The 7,516-nt window shown below is 43.6% G+C and overlaps 1 pseudogene; it reads right to left on the reverse strand.

The window, feature by feature from the left end:
* Positions 1 to 1,633: 1,633 nt before the first annotated feature.
* Positions 1,634 to 7,258, reverse strand: LOC109199510 (alpha-2-macroglobulin-like protein 1; annotated as a pseudogene).
* Between the last annotated feature and the right edge of the window lie 258 nt (positions 7,259 to 7,516).

The following is a 7,516-nucleotide window of genomic DNA, read 5'->3' on the forward strand; positions in this document are numbered from 1 at the left end:
TGTTAGTTTCAGATGTAACAGGACTCAAAGCTGTCAGAAAGCTTTTGTCTCATCAGTCCACAGAGTCTTTCCCAAACGGGATCATCAACATGTTGTTGGACAATGTGAGACCATCCTTTGTGTTCTTCTTGGTCTGCAGTGGTTTTCTCCTTGGACTCCTCCATGGATTCTCTTTCTTATTGTTCAGTTATGACCTTAACTGAGACCTGCAGCTCTTTCATGTTGTTCTGGGCTCTTTGTGAGCTCCTGGCTGTCGATGTGCTCTTGGAGTCATGTTGGTGGCCACTGGCTCCTGGGAAGGTTCCCACTGTTCCCCACTTTCAGCATTTGTGTCTAATGGCTCTCGCCGTGGTTCAACAGAGTCCCAGAGCCTTAGAAATGGCTTCGAACCCTGTGCAGACTGACAGCTGTGACTCTGTCAGCTGATTGTGTAGATGGTGGCATTATGTGTTGCTGTTTGACATCTTTCAGCCTGTTCACTTTCTCACACGGGTTCTGTAGAAGTTGATGAGTCTGTTGATCCAACAGGTCTTCTAGTAATCAGGCTGAGTGTGTTTGTCAGACTCAGCTTTAGAAACAAATGTGCTTCATCACAGTTCATTCATGATTGAAGCAGAGGGGCAGTTATTTTTGCACACAGCTCAGGTAGGTTGGGATCACCTTTGTGCCTTAATCAATGACATCATCATTTATTTACTTGTGTTATCTTTGTCTAACATGAACATTTGTGTGATAGAAACAGTAAGAAATGACTGAGTGAAAAGACTTTTTCACACCACTGTGTGTGATCGTTGCCCCTGGGAGAGTTCATTTATCTGCAATGACAGGTGTGATCAACATGAGTGCACGAGTGTCACATGACTCACAGCTGTGCATGCAGTGGCAAAAGGCTGAGTGTGTCATCAGTCTGTACTCAGTCCTCACTCTGAGCCTCACATCTTCCTGCTGCTTCATGAGAGCAGAGCTGAACTTCCTGCTGTGGGAGAGACGAGGAGGATCCTGGTGCAAGAAGCACAAATGATGCAGTTTGTTTCCTTTTACACTCAAAGGGACTAAAACCAGATTTATGAAAGTGTCATTTCTCTGAGTCCCACTGATTGAAACATCAGCTTTTATGAACTGTTCAGTCTGATGGATCCTCTGAAGTGTGTCAGTGTGCTGTTGGAGTAAAGCTTAGTTAGACTTGGACCTGGTTGGTAGTCGTCATAGATCTGGACCACGGCTGGCTTCAGGTCGTCCACTGGGAGCTCCTGGATGATCTCTGTGGTTGATGGTGTGTCCTTTGATAACTGGACGAGACAGAAACAATCGCAGACACAGTTTGTACCAAAGATCATCATCTGGTGTCCCCACTGTGGACTTCTCTGACCTCCTCTAAGGACACCAGAACAGGATCTTCCTTTGGTTCAACACGACTCACCAGGAGGCCACGTTTGAGCTGTGAGGAGATGACATCATCACAGTGATCACATGACGTGTTGGTAGAGTCTGTCTAATTACTCACACTGTGGGGAACATCCAGGACCACCATGTTTGTAGTTTTCTCCTTCCCACTGTAGCTGTGTTTGAACAGTGTGTGCACACATGCTCTTCATCCACCCACAGTGACTCCACGCTGGTACAGAGCTCTCCTCTAACCTGTCACATACTTACAGGGATGTATTTCCACAGTCAGTCTGGTTCTGGCAGATCCACCTGTGGGCTCCACCTCTGTGTGGACTTTCACACTGAGAGTGGGGACATCAGCAGGTGTTGGGATGTTGTAGGTGCACAAATCTGGGAAACAAACAGAACCACGGGAGGCAGAGCCTTCAGTTTTCAGGCCCCTCTTCTGTGGAACCAGCTTCCAGTTTGGATTCGGGAGACAGACACTATCTCTACTTTCAAGATTAGGCTTAAAACTTTCCTTTTTGCTAAAGCATATAGTTAGGGCTGGACCAGGTGACCCTGAATCCTCCCTTAGTTATGCTGCAATAGACGTAGGCTGCCGGGGATTCCCATGATGCATTGAGTTTTTCCTTTCCAGTCACCTTTCTCACTCACTATGTGTTAATAGACCTCTCTGCATCGAATCATATCTGTTATTAATCTCTGTCTCTCTTCCACAGCATGTCTTTATCCTGTTTTCCTTCTCTCACCCGAACCGGTCGCAGCAGATGGCCGCCCCTCCCTGAGCCTGGTTCTGCCGGAGGTTTCTTCCTGTTAAAAGGGAGTTTTTCCTTCCCACTGTCGCAAAGTGCTGCTCATAGGGGGTCATATGATTGTTGGGTTTTTCTCTGTATTTATTATTGTGCTATCTACTGTACAATATAAAGCGCCTTGAGGCGACTTTTGTTGTGATTTGGTGCTATATAAATAAAATTGAATTGAATTGAATTGAACCAATCACAGCTCAGTGCAGCCTGCTGTCACTTTTCTACACCGTGACACTTTTATATTTATATCTCTATATTTATCTTTTTATCTTAATATTTATCATCAATATCTGTGTTTCTCATTTTCTATCAGTGCTTGATGTTTGTTGTGTGTTTGCTGCTCCGACAGCTCAGTTTCCCTCTGGGATGAAGAAAGTTTCTCTGATTCTCATGTAGACACAAAGTGACTTTATTGATTTTTGCTCTAATTTAGGGTAAGCAGAATTGTACTGTGTGCAGTTCTTACTGTCAGCTCTAATGTTGTCTATGAAAACACATTGATTACATGTGAAAATGCTTCTTTAGTGTTTTATAAGTACAAAGAAACAAAGAAAGCCTGTTTGACACCAACCAGGACCTGGTCACATGATGCTGTCACTGAGCTGCACTGAAGCACATGCAGCTTCACCTCCAGCCTGTATTTTCCTGACACATCCTGAAGCGCCTCCTCCTGGTGGAGCAGTTTGTTACCCTGATCAAATGTCAGCTGACTGCTGGAGCCTGAACTGTCCCTGTGCTCCAACCTTCAGGACTGAACACCAGAGTGGAGCAGAGAGCCTGAAGAGCCTCCACTGTGTCCTACAGGATGGATTCATGTTGACATGAAGTTCACACTGCCTGTGTCACTTCAACACACTCTCACAAAGAGTTTCTAACCTTCACTTCCTGGTTAAATAAAGGTTAAACAGGTTACATATGTTTAACAGAGATGATCTCAGAGAAACAAAGTAGAGAAATCACAGGTAGAAACTTACAGACTGCAGCTGAGCTGTTATTTACAGGCTGTTACGTGTAGTTGGTGCACAGAAGGCTGTTCTGTTAAAACAACACATTTTTAGACCAAAGTCAATTTCATCTTGTAAATAAAGAATAAAAACATCCCTGCCTGCTAAAACAAGTCTGCATATCTGAGAGAAAAGCAACAACATGAAAGCTTCAGGATTATTTCTTCTGATTTGGTCCAAGACTGTAGATGAACTCAAAGATGAGCTTCATGCTGTTCGGGTGGTGTCGTACCTGAGTGGAGGAGAAGCCTCCGTAATAGTTCTGCTGCTCAGTCAGCCACCTGATAATACCAGAGGCATCTCCCAGATCCTCAGCAGTCGGGGAGGCGCTGAGTTTGGCCAACAGCACATAAGAACTGATCTCCACTGACAGGGAGGCTGATGTTTCTGCTGCTGTCTGAGACCAGTAGAGGAAACCTCCTACAAACACAATAACAGTCACAGTGATGCTAATAAAGCCTGAATGATGTCCTGCTAAAGGATGACTCACCTTCCGTCACTGCAACTGTGTCTAAGTGCTGCAGAAGGTGAGCGCGGGTCTCCACGTCTCCTGCAGGGTGAACACAGAGGCCAGCAGAGATGTAGCTGCTGCTCAGGTCACTGAGAGACTCCTGAGACAAGCCAGGCTCTGGATCATCACAGGATCCTTTAAAAGATCACAACAAAGAACTTTAATGGACAAACAAAAACCTTCTTTCATTAAACCCAGTGTGAGAACAAAAGGAGGCGGAGTTCCTGATTCAGTGACTCAAACAACAAAGACAAAACTCCAAAACACAAACTTAATCTGTTTTAGGCCCAGTGAAAGATCTGAAGCAGAAATGGTGTCATTAGGAGAAGAAGAGAAGAACAAGTCCGGCGAGGAGGCAGCAGCTCTTAAAGATGAAACACAGCAACTTAGCCCTGAGCTCAGAGAGCTTCACATGAAAAAGCTCCTCAAGCAGATCATGTCAGAGGTTTGTCATCAACAGGAGGAACTGTTCATATCATAGAATGAAGGATGCTGTCAGCTGGATGAAGAAGGTTATTTAATGGCAAACGTTCACATTGAAGTCAAATTGTTGTGGTGTTGAACAGATTCATGGACTGATTGTCTCCAGAATGTTAGAAGAGCTTCAATGAATCATTAGAAACAACTTACAGCTGCACAGTTGTGTCAAACACATCTTTGTGTCATTGTGGGATTTTTGTGTTTCTACATGTGACACACGTCTAAAACATGCACACAATTTGAACACAAACAGGGACTCATTTGTTCCCACAGCCAGATGCTGAGAGCCATTTCCTTGTAGTCCTGTGTCTATATATATGTACCATTAGATGTTATTGGAATGATTGTCAGCTTTGATAGTTTCATGTATGTTTAGCTGGACGGCTGTTTGATCCTCCACATGTTTAAAGGTGTCCAGTCCTGAGACACTGGGGGTGGAAACAGCTGTGATGTCATTGGACTGTCACAAAGACAGAAGTGCATGAAGTGAGCAGCCAAGGAGCCGCTGATGTTTTGGATTCAACAGCATTTGAAAGGTTGACACAGACACATTTGCACATAGAAAGCTGAATTTGTCATATGCCACAGTGAACTCACTGTTCAGTGTTTTTCAGGAAGCTTCTTAACTGCCTCTGCTGCCAAACAAGCAGCTGATGTCCTTGAGAAGAAGCTGAAGAAGTCTTCAACAACAAATACAGGAAGTGGACTTTCAAATACTAGATTCACTTTAGACTCACACAAGGAATGACTCAACTAGCTGTGTTTGATTGACTCCTTTGACTCTATGAAAGGTCAGTGTGTGTCTGTACACAGACTGTTGTGTTGGACTATTATTCAGTTGTCTGCTGAATGTTTTCAAATGTCTGCATCTCAGTGTAGATGAGGCTGGGGGTCATGGGAGGCCACCATAGCAGTCTCTTCAACATCATGACATCATCATAAATGCTGCTGGACTGTCTGATGGGCTGACGGTGAAAAAGCCGTCGGGAAGGAAACAGAAGACATTTCAGAGGCTGCAGCAGATTTCTTTGATTTGGGGCCTTTTTCAGCTTTATTGGACAGAGCAGTGAAGATAAGTGACAGCAAAGCAGAGGGAGAGAGAAAGGGGACGTGGTCAGAATCAAACCCAGGCCAGCTGCTCTCCACCTCGTGGCACATGGTCACCTGCTCATCCTAGTGAGCTCCACCAGCAGCCCTTTCACACAGTTTACACTGTCAAACACTGTGTGTGGACCTCAGCTAACAATAGGCTACATTTAAGTCTGGACTACATGCTTTTATATTGAGGCAGATTTTTCACTGTTTTTATTCCATCAGCAGCTCAACATCATGAGCAGCTTTGACATAAAGACATCAAACTCAAGCTGACTTTAAACTGGATCTACTTTTAATACAGAGGCTCAAAAACAACTAACATCTTTATTATATATCAGGACAGAAAGTCATTTCATCTCAAATGGAAAACAGCTTTATTTGGAATAATCAGCACCATCAACTGGTTTGGGATCTCCACCAGTTTCATGTCTTTACAGCTTCTCCAACAAAGTTCCTGTAAAATCAGCATCTTTATTGGTTTGATAGTGATTGATTATTCAGTCCCAATCTGCTGTCATCTAAAGAACAAAATGATGTTTCTATGAGTCAAAAAGCTCCAGATGTTGTCGGCTTCACAAAGAAAACAAAGATTAGGAACTTAAACACAAAGTGTTTGGAGCCAAAATGTTCCCAAGCTGCTCTTTTTGAAATGGCAGAGGTACAGTGGTGTCTAACAGCACACTGTGGAAGGCAAACATGTTATTGTTGGATGAAACTTCATGAATCCTTTGTAGATTTGAGCTTTTGGAGCCTTTCTTTTCTCTTCAGGTGTACAGAGGCTGAGGAGGCAGGTGAAGCAGGTGGAGCTGTTGTAATGCTGGCAGAGGGTGTGTCTTAGTAACTCTGTGAGGTAGAACTGGATCCAACATTGTGGATGTGTTGATGTTGGAGCCATTAAGATTCTCTGCACACTGTAGGATTTCCCTCTGATTCACTGCGGGGGCATTTTGGAGTCTGTCAATGAAACTCTTCATATTTGTGTTTGACACCAGTTTATAGAAACAGACAAATGTGTCATGCTTTTGTTCGGCCTCCACAAATATACACATTTGTTCATTGGTTGGACTTTTTGGAAGGAGACACATTGAAAACCATGTTAATAAGATCTTGTTGTTTCCTGTGGATCCGACACAGAGAGTGGACTTCAGACAGAAAGTGTGGAAGAGATTTTAGAGGCCGTGTGTGGCAACAGGAAGTTTCTGTATGTTTGCTGATCTTACATGTGGAAAACAACACGTGATGTTTGTGAAGTTCTACAATGATCATTGTTCTGACAGCATTTTGAGTGGGAACAGTTCAAACTGAGAGTAGTGGGAGTTATTTACTGATTGAAACAAGCTGAATGTTTCTGTGCACGATGAAGATCAGCAGCAGCAGCTCAGCTGATCAATGAATTGACATCTATCAGTCATTTCATGAGATGAAGTCATCAGCAGACATTTGTTCTAACTGTGTGATAAATGTCAGAACGTCAGGGCTCTGCTTTAGTCACTACTTGATGATCATTGGCTCATTGTTGAATCACGTGGCCCAGTCTGACCTCTGACCCTTTGCTGCAGGTCTTCTGTGTTATCTCCACTTTCATGTCTGATCTTCTGCTGTATCGTCCAAAATAAACATCTGAATCATTTCAACACTTCAGCAGATCTTTAGTTTGGGCAGTACAGTACAAAATAACACATATTGTACTATACTGCCCACTTCCTGATCTTATTGGATCTGTGTGTGAGGTTGGTGAAGGAAACACGTGTTTACTGAGTGAATCACTGCCATTAGGAACTAGTTTTTATATCACAGCCTAGAAATCACACAGGACCATTTCTGCAAGTGAAAAGTCGTCATTGGAGGAAAATAATTGTGTAGTTTGTGCGACTGTTGTTTGTAAATGAAGAATTGTCCCAACTACATGTGCTGCTGACCTTTGACCTTTTCTTTAGGTGCACAGAGGAGTCTGTGGAAACATCCAGAACTGAGGCAGTGCTACAGATGTCTTCAAATAAAGTGGTGTATTATCCATGTTTTCTATGGATCACATCAATATCCTGATCTAACAAGCCCCCTTTTTGTGGATTTTAGAGCCTCTGACTTTTGCTGCGTCTGCGTCTCATTTCAAGCACAAGAGCAAGAAGTGGATGAAGAAATGGGGCGAGTGGGGTCAGTGTGGTGCATGTCAGCTGTGCTCATGCTTTCACAAAGAACATGTGTATTCATTGGCAGCATTAAGGTGCACT

The sequence above is a fragment of the Oreochromis niloticus genome, linkage group LG3, assembly GCF_001858045.2.
Source record: "Oreochromis niloticus isolate F11D_XX linkage group LG3, O_niloticus_UMD_NMBU, whole genome shotgun sequence".
Classification (NCBI taxonomy): Eukaryota; Metazoa; Chordata; class Actinopteri; order Cichliformes; family Cichlidae; genus Oreochromis; species Oreochromis niloticus.